Below are 14,052 nucleotides of genomic sequence, written 5' to 3'. Positions count from 1 at the left end.
AGGTAGTAAATGCATTGAGGTTTCCACATAAAAGTCTTCCTCCTTTTTATAAGACTACATGAAATTCAGGCATGGCCAGTACAGCTAAAACGTAAGTGTCTAGTAAAGCTCCAGGGTGAATAGAAAAATCCACATCTTCTTAAAGTTGAAAACTATGTGGAACCCTGAAATCTCAAAGCTACTACCCTACGTTTGTGTTCACTGAATTTCTGTGTTTCAGTGTGGAGAACTCTGTATTTCTCAGGACTCCTGGCATCCCTGACCCTTGGTACTTCCAAAGTCAAGATAGACAGAAAGATTCCTTAGATAGATGATAGCCAGATAGATAGATAGGGAATAGATAGGTAGACAGATAATACATAGGGAATAGCTATATAGGTAGGTAGGTAGATAGATATAGTGATTGGTAGGGATAGATAGATAGATGATAGATAGAAGAAAGAAGGGAACTAGGTACTGAATCCATGACTATCTACACAGAATAAAAGCTACCTACAAAATTTGATTTTAAGCAATGGAAATAGCTTTTAATTAAAGAGTAGTTTAGTAAGGAATGCATTACACTGTCATTAAATGTGGTACCAATGATGGAAAATAACACAGAGCCATTGTAGGGGTATAAGAGCCAAGGATGGGCTGGCCCATCAAGAGTATGAAGACGAACAGTGTTCTAAAGGACTCACATCTCCCACAGCAAAAAACCCATTATAATTCACAAGTCTGTTATGATACACGCAGGATCAGGGGAAAGAGTGTCTAATGCAACACTTATTTCTATTTCTTCCTTTAGCTTCATCTCATCTCTATGTGAAGATCCTAAAACATAGAATTTGATGACTCGTAAGCCTTAGCCTTTCTTTTCTTTGATTCCTGGATGCCATCTCTCCCCTTTACTACGTCTACATCTCACCAGAATCTCTGACTGTGGTTTTTACCGAGTCATTTGCAAAGCTAGTAGAGGACAAAGAGAAGAACTGCACCCATTTGCATGATAAAGTTATATTTTTATTGCTCCTAAGGAGCAATGATGCAAGGAAATTCTTTTCCTAATATAATATACTTCATTTGGATAATGATTACTAGTAACTCGATTATTATGTTAAGCTTTCTAATAAGTCAACCTCTTATTCTGAAATTTTTAGCAAGCACAACTTAATTACCTGAATTTACAGAAACCAGATGCTTTCGGTGACAAGTCACTGCAGCAGTGATCAACCCTTCATACAGGAATTACTTGACTGGTCCTCTTCATGGTTAGTTGGCAGGAAGATAAGAGGAGGAATATTAGAATTTTCTATATTGGTTTTAGTAAACTGATAAACACAGAGGGAATAGGACACGTGATCCCCACAATCAAATATATCAGACTGCAGAAAATTGGAAATTGGAACTATTTAAAAACAGAAGGGAAGCTGGAAAATCCTTTTGAGTTTGCTGTCCCTACATTCCTTTTCATGTTCTCAGACTTGTAAAAAACAAGAGCAAATATTATATATTAATCTAGAAACCTTGTTACAGCTTAAATTATTATAAGCCTTTCCTCTCAGGAAACAGGTTAATATTTAAAGGTACAAACATATTAAACAATGCAAAGCCTTCTTACATAATGAAAAACATTCAAGGTTATCAGAGCAAATAGGGTATATACTTGGTCTTTTATCGTTGTTTCACTATAGTAAACCAATGTGACCCATTGGACTAGCAACATGAAGAGCCCAGCATAACCTATTAGTCCTAACTTCACACTGGCTCTAGATAGGCATGAATCCACGTGACAGAAATCTCTTTTTCTCAAATCCTGCCTTAAAATCAATGTGGAAATTTTGAATTTTTTTAAAAGAATGATAAGAATTTGAAAAGCGTATTTGAAAATATGAATAATGATGAGAAATGATGGAATGCAGATGATTTAGTCCAGAGAAGCCCAAATCTATGCATCTGACTTTAGCCAACCTCTGTGGGCCCAGGAAGCAGTGTAAAGAGTGAGCATGGCCTCCTGGTATGGGATCACGTTGTTACCCCACATCTAAGGATTACCCAGGACACTACATGCATCAAAGTTTATCAAACATCAGTGCTTCTGGACGCTCTCTTCCTGACCCAAGAACAGACATGCTGAGTCTTCTCTACCTTTCTTGATTTTTTTTTTGCCTAAGCTTCTCAACCCCACAGAATCCACCAAATCCCTCTTCTCCAGTCTTCCCTCCAGGTTACTCATATTTCCATACATTCAACAAACGCTACCCGAGGCCCGCCATGCTTTCTGGTCCATGGCAATGCACCACTGAGTAGGAAGATGTCCCTGCACTCAGGAGCTTACATTCCCAAGGCATAGACTGAAAAAATGCACAAGTGGACACACAATGCCAGGTACCGGTAAGTGCTATGGAGAACGATGTGGGAAGTTAGAGGAATGAGAGTGTGGTGAAGGCAGCAGGGAGCTCCTTTAAGGAAGGAAGGCTCACTGAGGGGCAGGAACCTGGTCCCTTTTTACTCTCCTGGTGGACGAGACCCAGACTAGTGCGGACGTAAGAATAGGAAGGCGCAGAACCGTGGGCTTGGGGTGAGCAGTGTCACCCCATCTCAGAGCCTCCTGGATCAAACTACCAGATTCAAGTCAGCAATGACCTGACAATCTCACAGTAGCCTTCGAATACTAAAGGGATTTGTCAGTTTTCTGAAAACATAAGAGGAAGTTCTTTCAAACTGCAATTAAATTTAAACATAATATAAACATAATATTTTACTAATAAACATTAATCACAAGAATAGATTACTGAGGGTAAATGTATAATCTTTTCGGGAGATCATATTTAAAATAATATTTATTATTAACTTATTAGTTCCACAAACATGTATCAGGCTTCTGTAATACAGTGATACTGGCACTGAAAATACAGTGATAAAGGCATAGTTCCCTGCTTTCAAATCAACTACAATGAGAACTCTGCTAGATAAACACAAGATGCTCAAGTCAGATCAGACGGTGCCCGCACCCTGCTTCACAGATGACCACACAGCCGTGACCTGCTCAGGGGTTCCCAGCCCCACCCCCTCACCATCAGCTTTGTAGGGAAGATAGCACCTCGCTTGCATCGTGGTGTGTTCCTGCCTCAGACCAGTGTTTAAGATATAGTTGGCATTCAAGAGACACTTCTCCAAAGAAGACATACAAATGGCCAATAAACACATGAAAAAATGCTCAACATCAGTAATTATCAGAGAAACGGAAATCAAAACTACAATGAGGTATCAACTCACACCAGTCAGAGTGGCCATCATCAAAAAATCTACAAACAATAAATGCTGGACAGGGTGTGGAGGAAAGGGAACCCTCCTACACTGTTGGTGGGAATGTAAATTGGAGCAGCCACTATGGAGAACAGTATGGAGGTTTCCTAAAAACAGAGGTACCATATGACCCAGCAATCCCACTACTGGAAATATATCCAGATTCGAAAAGATTCGAAAAGATACATGCACCCCAATGTTCACTGCAGCACAATTTACAATAACCAAGACAGGGAAGCAACCTAAATGTCCTTCAACAGAGGAAGGCATAAAGAAGATGTGGTACCTATATACAATGGAATATTACTCGGCCATAAAAAAGAATGAAATAATGCCATTTGCAGCAACATGGATGAACCTAGAGATTATCATACTAAGTGAAGTAAGTCAAAGAAAGACAAATATCATGTGATATCACTTAGGATGTAGAACCTAAAATACTGATACAAATGAACTTATATACAAAACAGAAACAGACCAACAGATATAACAAACTTATGGTTACTAAAGGGGAAAGGGGATATAAATTAGGAGTTTAGGATTAACAAAAACACACTAATATATACATAATAGATAACCAACAAGCACTTACCATATAGCACAAGGAACTATACTCAATGTTTTGTAATAACCTATAAGGGAAAAGTGTCTGGTATGTGTGTGTGTGTGTGTATATATATATATATATATATATATATATATATATATATATATATATATATATATAAAAAACTGAATCTCTTTGATGTACACCTGAAAGAAGCCTAACATTGTAAATCAATCATACGTCAATGAAAAACCATTCTGTGAAAACACTAAAATAAATAAATAAATACATATAGTCGGCATTCAATAATCATTTGTTGCAGGAATGAACAAACTAATAACAAGTAAATAATATGAGCAATCCCAGTGTGAGAGCAGGTCATGGGACACACAGCTGATGCCAGTAGCTCCCAGACGAGGCCACGGCTGAGTTGAATTAGGTCCCCAGGGGAGCGCCAGGTCAGAGAAGAGAGGGCCTAAGGTATAGAGAACACGTCTATTCAAGGCTTCTTGTTCTTTCTCTGAGCAAGGGGTGGATACCAATGACAAAGGGGTCTGTGATACAGAGGGTCTCACGGGTCCTGCAGAGGGGTTTGTGCTTCACACTGAACGTGAGGGAGGGGTAGAAGGCTGAGCTCCTGCTACTGCCTTTGACAAGACCCCTGTGGTGGGACATACACAGCACACAGCACACACACACAGCACACACACACAGCACACGCACACACCACACCCCCCACACACACACACCCCACACACACACCAAACACACACACACACACCACACACCAAACACACACACACACACACACACACACACACACACACACACACAATGATATGACAGCCCCTGCTGAGAATAAGGGGAAGAGAGTCAACCAGGACGATTCACAACTATTTGCTGTGGGATGGCTCTGAATAAGTCCAGGATTTATCTCTGCCAAAGGGAGGAAACAAGGAAACATTCTTGACACCTCATTGCCTTTTTAAAATTCAAAATCTCTTTTTCCAAGCCCTAGCCCTGCTTTTGTGAACAAGTCATTTTAACTTCATTTTCTCTCCTATTTATTTATTTATTGGTAAGAACATCAAAGAGACAATGGATGAGAAAGCATTTTAAAGTGACAAAAAGTCTACAAATATTGACATTAGTGTGATTATTTCACTATTTTTCTCCACTGCTTGTGCTTTCCATTCTCTCACATATTTGATTTTAAGATTTCCCTCAATTTCCTGCCTATATTATTTTTCTTCTTCACTTCCTTTCTTTCTTATTTTTTCTCTTTCAGCACAATGAAGTAGCTTATTAATGTCATAATGAGTAATTTCTCCTCCCACCAACGAATGATCTCGCCATGAGAGAAACTTCAACAAAGCACCTACTGCAATATTTCCAGTGGGATAGTTCACGTGTCTAGACCATGGGAAGTATGCATGTGTTCTAAAAGTCATACAGAGGGTGTTACAGAACACCAACTTTGGTACTAATAATAACAATGATGATAATTATAATAAACCGATACTTCTGAAGATTTACTGAGTTCCAGGCACTTTACATTACCTCATTTAATTCGTACTATACTCTTGTGGATCCGTGGAATTATCCAAATCTTACCTGGACACAGAGCCCTAAAGAAGAATATGCAGCACCCCCAGGGTACGGAGCTGGAGATCAAGTTCATGTGGGTGTGTCTCCCAATACTTTGCTCCTAGCACTCACTTCCTCCCATATTTTTGTCAGGCTACTACCTTCCTACTTCTAAGTCTGTTCATCCTACGAGCACACATCTGGCATAGGACTGTGCCTGATTCTGGGAGAAAGTCCCAACGATACAAAGTAACGCAAATCAGTATTAAAGGCATGCATGTAAGTAAATTATAGTTATTGGTAAATGAGTATAAAATGCTCTACATAGGAGATTGTTTAACTAGTTAACATATGACTCCAAATGAACCAACTTTTGCAAGTCAGGTGGTTTACTTTCCTTACTTTCAACAAAAATAAAGGGAAATCTAGTGAAAATGTCATCTGATGGATTTTCTAAATTAATTCTGGGGGATAGATAAGTTTGTGAATTCAGCAAGGAGTTCAAACTCACTTAGTAACAGTGGAATAAGTGTTTCTTCCATCTTTTATCTTCAAAATTTGTCAGTCTGTATTTCTATAAAAAGAAAAATAAGAATAGAACTAATGCTGAATTCTGGGTCATTCCAACCAAAAGTGACATTCATCCATGAATACAAAAAACAACATGGGAAAAAAAAATCTATCAACCTTATAATTAGATGTATTTCAAATAAAAGTTTATCCTTATTTGGAATACTAATATATCAAAATCAGTAAGATTTTTAGGTTTCTTTGATCACTTTTTAGTACTAATAATTGGAACAATAATCCAAACCAGAAGAAAGTTTTATTAACACTTACAGCCACACGGTGACAGGAAATTAAATCAAAAAATAATATTTCAATTCATGTACTCATTTATATTCAAACAATTACTTTAGGACTGACCAATAAAAGACCATCTAACATAAAATAATATAACGGGTTATAAGTCTGTAAATAAAGGAACTGCAACACGAGTTCAGGAAGAAAAAGAAATCGTTTGTAAGGAAATTTGAAATAAACACACAAGATTACTGGGGGTGCCCAGTGCAGAATGACCCATTATTCAGAGCCCACTGCCCAGGTTTTCTGGTCTTTCTTTACCCTTGTGCTGTTTTAAAACTCTGTACGTGGTAGATAACTGATAAATATGCAAAATAAATTATGTCTACAGGCAGGCAAACAACTGTCCAGTAAATACTGAAGTGACTTACATTCCCCACCTCCCTAGAATATGCCAGTTTGGGTCCAGTGTAAATTAATGTCAGCATCTCTTTACTCCATATGCATTTGCTTTTCCTCCTTCTTCTCATTTGAACCAGTTGATATCTGCCTGGTTTCATGCTTAATCGGGAACTAAATACAATATTTAACATGTTTGCATTTTATCTCTGTGTGAGAGTCATGATTTTACTCCTTTAAAATATTATTCTTTAATAGATACGATATTGTTAGCTGTATTAAAAAAAACTTAGTTTGTATATTTTCTAAATGGATGACAGTGAGTATCCAATTGCCACTTATTTAGATCCCACTGGACACTTTCAAAGTGTGATATAAAAACTTGATTTTAACATGTTGATATTTAAAATATGCTGCAAATTATATTATGTTTAACTAGTTACACTTATGATTAAAAGAACTTAGCTATTAACTTATAATGTGCAAGGGATACTAATTGTTGAATAAAACTCTTAAGAGTATTCTCAAGCAAAAGCACATGACGTGCCCCAGCATAGATTATATGGAAGGCCATAAGCTACATGAGAAGAGGTGGAACGAACACTTGGTACCAAACGCAGAGTACTTCAAATACCTTGCTAAAACTGAGGTTGCTCTGCAATGTTTTTTAAAGAAGGGAATGAAACCATCGGACTTGAGGAAGAAAAAGATAACTTTGGTTGCAATATAATAAAAGGGGTGGAATAAGTGAGGAACCAGAGGCAGTGGAATGGGTTTAGATGATTATTACAATAGACACTTGTAGTAAATAGTTCCAGCTAAAAATAATGATGGTTTCCTAGTGAAACAGTGATAGTCAGAATTAAAAAAACTGGGTGTGGGTGTGGGAGAAATTATGGAGACAAAATGTCCAGCAAACAGGGACTGGATGGAGTAAATGAAGTAGAAGAGTCAGTAAGGACTCTGGGTAGGCAACACTCAAATCTCTGCCTTTATGTCCGTTTGTCTATCTCTCTATCTATCCACCTACCTATCTATCCATCCCATCTCCCTGACCATTTAATTGAGCTGTACATCTGTGCGGAAGTCTATTTCAATATTTCCCTAGCACTTCTAATTCCTATGCCCTAAATAGAACTAATTATCTACGCTAGCTATACTAATCATTTCCTCTCCACTCTCTCACTTATTTTTTTTCTGTTTTTTTTTAAATTGGGGTACAGTTGCTTTACAGTGTTGTGTTAGTTTCTGCTGTACAACGAAGTGAATCAGCTATAAGTATACATATATCCCCTCCCTCTTGGACCTGTCACTCTTTGCAGATGAGATGATGCTATACATAGAAAATCCTAAAGATGCTACCAGAAAACTACTAGAGCTCATCAATGAATTCAGTAAAATTAATACACAGAAATCTATTGCGTTTCTACACACTAACAATGAAAGATTAGAAAGAGAAATTTAGGAAACAATCCCATTTACCATCACATCAAAAAGAATAAAATACCTAGGAATAAACCTACCTAAGGAGGCAAAAGACCTGTACTCCAAAAACCATAAGACACTGATGAAAGAAATTGAAGATGACACAAACAGATGAAAAGATATACCATGTTCTTGGATTGGACGAATCAATATTGTCAAAATGACTCTACTACCCAAGGCAATCTACAGACTCAATGCAATCCCTAACAAACTACCAATGGCATTTTTTACAGAACTAGAACAAATAATTTTAAAATCTGTATGGAAACACAGAAGACCCCAAATAGCCAAAGCAATCTTGAGAAAGAGAAACGGAGCTGAAGAAATAAGGCGCTCTGACTTCAGACCACATTACATTTTCATTTATCTGCAGTGTTTTGTGTATACCTCTGTATTTTTAAATGTTTTTTCTAGGAATTACAACGTATTTAAGTAACATATCATAATCTACTAGTATCGACATGTTAACACTTCAAATAGAAAACATCCCCACGGTTAGGGCCTTCCTGTCTGTGATACTATTATTCTCTCTTCATACATGGAAATCTCAGATAAAAATTTTATAATTTTAAAAAGTCAAGAGAAGAGTCTACTTCTTTATCCATATTTCTTGCTCTTTCCTTAGTTCTGATTCTCCCAGTTTTCTTCTCTCATCATTTCCTTGGTGTTTGAAGAACTTCCTTTAGCAATTCTTTTAGAGCATTCTGCAGGTGACAAATTCTCTTCGACTTCCTTTAACTGGGACTGTTTTATTTCACATTTATTTCTAAAGGATGAATTCTCGATTGAGGGTTCTGTTTTTCAAAACGCTTCTCCTCTTCTGGCCCATTTTGATGAGAAATCTGTGGGCGTGATGAGTTATCCTTCTATAGGGAATGTGTCTGTTCTTTGTTTCCCTTCAAAACTTCTTCTTTGCCTTTAGTTTTCAGAAATTTGATGATGATCCATCTTGACATGTATTTCTACAGGTTTGTCCTATTTGGATTTTGAGCAGTTTCTTGAATCTTTAGGTTTACGTATTTTGACAGACTTGGAAAATACCACAGCATCAACTGAGACAAAATAATGCTTTGTTATTAACAGCACCAGAAGAGACCCAAGTGTGGAGCTCTTATAAACCCGGGTTAAATTTTATGGTCTAAACCAGGGTCAGCAAACTAGAGCCCAAAGGCCAACGCACCGCCCCTTCTGTTTATAAATAAAGTTTTATTGGAACACAGTCATGCCCATTTTCCTTATTATCTATGCCCACTATCGGGCACGATCCACAAAGCCTTAAATATGCACTCTCTGGCCCTTTGCAGATAACGTTTGCTGACCCCAGTCAAGACTAAACGTTTGAGAGAGCCCATCCTTTCTCTGAGCCTAGATTAAAATCTTGGGAATTTCCACCCCTGGGGCCAGTCACATGGTTCAGAAGATAAAGACACACCTGGGCAGGATATCAGCCAGGAGCCCACCAGAAAACGTGGGTCCCTCAAATTAAAACTATTCCAGGAGGTTTTACCAACAAAACAGCACTTATCACAATGTGAATGGGTATAAAGGACCCGTAGTGGATGTGTGATCATCTCGGTCTAGTGACAGCAGAGGGGCAGCTACGACCTCAAGACTTAGGGTAACCAAGGGAAGACGCAGTTACTGGAGACAAATAGGCCAGTAGAGGACCCTGAGGGGCAGCCCCTGGGCCAGGCCAGGCGACCCTGAGGGACGTCTCTGAGACACAACAGAGCAGCAGCCCTGCCCTCTCCTCCCCTTCCTTCTACGCTCAGACGGCACAGAACCCAGGGCTTTAGCTGGGAACCAAGCAGAGTGAGGAAGGGTGAGAGGGGTCAAGGGGCAGAGGTCAAAAGACAAGAAATATGGCAAGAATGTGAGCGAGTCTTTCCTAAGTTGGACCACCTGACCAGCCATTAATAAAAATACACTAATCAGTGAACTTCAATCAGAAAAGCAGAAGGTGTGTGGGTGAGAAAGAGAAAGGAAGCAAGAATGGCCAAGGGGTTCACCCTAGTGTCCATGTGGGTGTGCAGGGGGGCACATGCATGCACACACACACGGGCACACGCATGCACCCACACATACATGCACACGGGGCACACACATGCATGCCACATACGCACAGGGGCACACACATTCACGTGACACATAGGGGACACATGCATATACACACACATACACAGGCACATGCATGCATGCACACATGAGCACACACAGGGGCACATGCATGCACGCACACAGACGCACACGTGTGCACACACATACGTGCACCCACACACATGAGAAATATAGGAAAACTGTAACAATTCAACAATTTTCCCTAAATATGAAAATTCCAAACATCATTTTGTTCCAGGTTCCCTAGTTGCTTTGGAAGTCTGCTGAATACCTTCAGAAAACATCACATATCAGTCCCTCAGCCTGTTCTCACCAAATTATTATCTATAAATTATTTAAGGGGGAAATTTTCAGTAGCAACTGTGACCAAATTCAAACAACACTAAGTTCTTGGGAATATCCTCTGCCCAAAATTATTTATGTAAGTTGCAGCAGATATAAATTGTGTCAGTAATCTATAAAATTCATCCTTTAATTCTTATAGCTGTTCTGCAAAAATGTATTGAACACTTAATGGAAGTCTTTCGCTTGAAAATATATGTTCTGCCTAATTATCTCCTTTGTTAGTCATGACATCCCGAGTTGTTCCTGAGTATTTCCTCTGCATATTTTAGAGAAAATGTGTGAACTTTGAAATGGGCAAAAAGATCACTGGGTACCTGTCTTCTGGCTATCTTCATCTTTAATTCTCTCTGAGATATTTTGCAAATCTCTACCTTGCAAAAAAACTGACACTACTGCAAATGATTCAGATATGCAAATAAACTGTCCAATGCAAAGGAATTGATTATTTCCTGTTAATACTGGCCACTTTTGCATCGATTTGTAAATTCATTTCTCATTCTAAGTGCCTAATATATGTGTGGTTTTTTGGATTCTCCCTGGAACCAGTTGTAACACCTTAGTGTTTCACTCATTAATTAATTAAACAAAATCTTTAATACATGTCTCTTTTACCTTTATATGAGGCATGGTTTTACCGTTAAAAAAAATTCCCTTCATTAATAGCATGACTCCAGCCCAGGGTCATGATTTAAACTGAAGAAAGCAAGTTATCTTCTCAAGAAGCTTCAAAAGATGTTGCTGGTTCCTTAGAGCGTGGAAGTCTTGCTTAGCAGCAGCTCAAGGAAACATCAATTCAAGCACTGGAGGTGCTGTGCGTGAAGCTAGTAAAGGATACAACCTAAAAAGACCAGCACGTCCAATGCTTCTTAACTTGATCTGTAATTTGCATGATCAACTACAGTATCTAGAAAGCCTGCTGTGTAGCACTTCGAAAATACCTCAGAGAATGACAGGGTATGATTTCCATTATTTTTATGATAGAGAAAAAAGTAACTATTGTTGTTTGAATATTTTTATACACAGCCTTCACACCTGGGCTCCCTTATCATGAAGACTGTGGGTTTCCTACTGTTCCACACTGTTATCAGGTTAAGGAGAAAAGGTTTACATCGCCTATAAGATTAATTAGGTTTCCACCCATTTTAAAGGTATCATCCGTATTCTGTGAGCTGAGAGAGAAGTTGGCAGTGTGGTCCATCACCTACCAGTTTGCCTGTACACGTGTAGATAGAAATAATATGAAGTCAAGCATGCTTTGTGTGTAGTTACAAGGAGAAATGTTTCCCTTTTATGTTTTTTCAATTTCATGTAAAAATGAATCCACAAGTGCCTTTGATAATAGCCCAGAGTTTTACCTATATGAAGTGTCAATACTAAAGTAAATATATATTTTTTGTATAACTGAATCACTTTGCTGTGCACCTGAAACTAACACAACATTGTTAATCAATCATACTCCAATATAAAATTAAAAAGTTAAATATATGTATATTCTTTTTTTAACTGGTGTTCTTTGGCATTGGAATCATGCTGAATGCCATAAACTATAGCTATGTGAGATGAACCCTTGGAGATAAAAACTCAGATGTATTCAAAGAGTGTTTGGTAAGTGGCACTGTGGTTTAAACAAATGAACAAACAAAGGTCTGTGATTAAGGTTCAGATCTAGTGACCCTTTTGACATATGAGCAGAGGTTGAGGGAAATGATGCCCGTTAGGTGTGACTGCTGAACCCTGTGTAAAAATTCACAGAGGAAGGGAAGGAGACTTTTTACTCATGGCTTGGCTCCTAAGGGGTGAAAGCCTTAGTTCATCCTCATTCTCTGCAGACCTGAAAGCTTTGAAGTTTTTCTTCTTGTTGATGAAAAATGTAATTGCAACCACCTCTCATTCAAATAAGAGGTCACCTATGACTAGAGACCAAAAGCACAAAGTCACCATCAAAGCACTTTCTCAGCATCAGAGAAGCATAGCAGTTAGTGGTGCTTTAGCAGAGGGTCCCTGACCTTTGGAACTTTCTGCTGTTGTCATGTGGATCTCAGCCAGTCCCAATCAGCCATGGCATGTAGCCAAGAAAGCAAGAGAGGTTAGAGACTGATAAACAGATGGTAAAGAACAAACAGATCTACTGACTTTGGTGCAATTATGCAACCATTTCTTAGTTAGGGTCTGATTAAGAGTTTCTCTCAAGCTGGAAAGCTATCATTCAAACTGACTCCTAGAGGTGGGGTCCTCCAAACTTGTCATGTGAACGCTCACAGGCAAACAAGGAGACTGTATGACGGTCATGACATCAGCTACCAGTTGGATTCCAGGCAGCAGGATCCGTCTGGAATTGGCTGCTTCTACTGTAATGTAAACAAACGTTGAGCAAGAAGCTAATTTGGCCACAACAGAATTACTTAGAATAATACAGCACTGATCTCTACTGCATGTTGACATATTCCCCACTATCTCTTTGGCCAGATGATTGAGGGCAATTTCTTAGTTTCCATCTCCAGGGCCAAGTGGGTCTGCCTTCACAGGCATTGAAAATGTCAGATTTTCTGTGGTTTGCGGTTTATGTCTGAATGTAAGGCTAAGCATAAAATATCTTAACTTGTTCCTCACTTATCAGACACAACTCTCTCTCACACACATAAACGTACAGAAGAATACTGCATAGTTTCTGAACCTTCAAAAATTACAAATTTTAGGTTTAAAGTCTCTTAGGCAACAAAAACTTAGGTCAGCCTCTGGGTGATGGCCAAACTTTTGGTACGGGACTCTCATTTCACTAACATACAGCATCACCTTCAATAAAAGTTACTGCGAATTGCTACCTTCTAACCCTCAGTGTAAATGACTTAGCTGTCTCCCCTTCAGTCTTCTTGTGGTCTTAGAGTTACTTAAAGGTTTATCTAGCTTTAGGTGACTAAAACCTTTGCTTTTCATTCTCAGTGTTTTTACTTTGCTATTTGTAAGAATGGGAGTTGAAACTGACCAGGAGCCTGTTGGTCTCCTGAGCACAAAAGCCTTTCTGTGTCCCCCATTTTCTTGATTACAGGAAATAGGCTTCATTCAGCCTCCAATGACCCTCCCTGAGTTCCAAAGGGCAGGTTCAAACAGCTGCTAATCAGGGAAGGAAGGGGATGCAGAGACAAGGAAGGAGCAGTCAGAAACAATAGTGCAGCCTTGGGGCAGGTCCTGGTTCTGCCTCAAGGGACACACATAACAATATCTTTGAGCTCATCTGCAGAACTAAAATCCCCAACAAATGGAAGATGAACTACTTGATGAAGCAATCTTCATTCCAGAGAGAAGGTCATGGTTTGATAACGTTGAGAACCACAGAAGCTCATCAGGAGACTCACCCCCCACCCCACCCCCACCCCCCCACCCCACCCCCAGGCCAGATTAAAGGAGCACAGGCCCTGCACACACCCTGGTCCTTATCAGCAACTCTGCCCTGGAACCACCTATAAAACTCCTCACCA

At 39.0% G+C, this 14,052-nt stretch overlaps 1 long non-coding RNA gene across 1 annotated transcript in view; it reads right to left on the bottom strand.

Annotated features, from left to right (window-relative positions):
• Positions 1-415: 415 nt before the first annotated feature.
• LOC307188474 overlaps positions 416-14,052 on the bottom strand; it is a 123,683-nt gene continuing 110,046 nt past the window's right edge. Inside the window, exons 4-5 of the long non-coding RNA XR_013828948.1 lie at positions 5,937-5,999; positions 416-1,246 (exon numbers count right to left, since the gene is read on the bottom strand). This is a non-coding gene — a long non-coding RNA (uncharacterized lncRNA). The remainder of the gene's footprint in view (positions 1,247-5,936; positions 6,000-14,052) is intronic.

This window comes from Stenella coeruleoalba, assembly GCF_951394435.1.
Source record: "Stenella coeruleoalba genome assembly, chromosome: 7".
NCBI classification, from domain to species: Eukaryota; Metazoa; Chordata; class Mammalia; order Artiodactyla; family Delphinidae; genus Stenella; species Stenella coeruleoalba.
This window is presented reverse-complemented; position numbering and strand designations above follow the sequence as displayed.